Genomic DNA, 526 nt, shown 5'->3' with positions numbered 1-526 from the left:
AAAGCTTGTTCAACATCGAGGAAGACTCCCGTGCCTTTGGCCAATTTAATTTGTTTTTGCATATTTTTGATATATCAAGAAAAACTGGGCTTTATTGGCCTTTGTGATGAGTCCATTTTGCCTATAAAAGTGTACATATTGAAGCAACTTTTGTGTAAGTTACATTGACGTATTTTTACAACTGAAGTCAAGAGCTTTCTGGAAAGGTGTGACCAAAATAAGGTGAGAAAAATAACAACGAAGAATCAGAATTTAAAGGGAAAAAAAAATTGTAATGATGGAAAAATTAAGATTTATATTTTTACACCTAAAAATATTATAAAAATTAGAAAGAAAAAAAAATCCATTTCATTGAAGTCAGCACTCTAAATAACATAGGAATTCATGAAAATTACAAAAGATTTAAACAATTTAGACTCTTTTGCACAAAAATACCCGTGATTTCATACGTCAATGTAACTTATAAAAGTTTACAAATTGAAGCAAGTATTGTGTAAGTTACATATTATATATTATTATTATATAC

The sequence above is a fragment of the Halyomorpha halys genome, unplaced genomic scaffold (genome assembly GCF_000696795.3).
Source record: "Halyomorpha halys isolate HHAL.00 unplaced genomic scaffold, Hhal_1.1 Scaffold197.1, whole genome shotgun sequence".
NCBI classification, from domain to species: domain Eukaryota; kingdom Metazoa; phylum Arthropoda; class Insecta; order Hemiptera; family Pentatomidae; genus Halyomorpha; species Halyomorpha halys.
The sequence above is the reverse complement of the archived record's forward strand: the minus strand, read 5'-3'. Positions refer to the sequence as shown.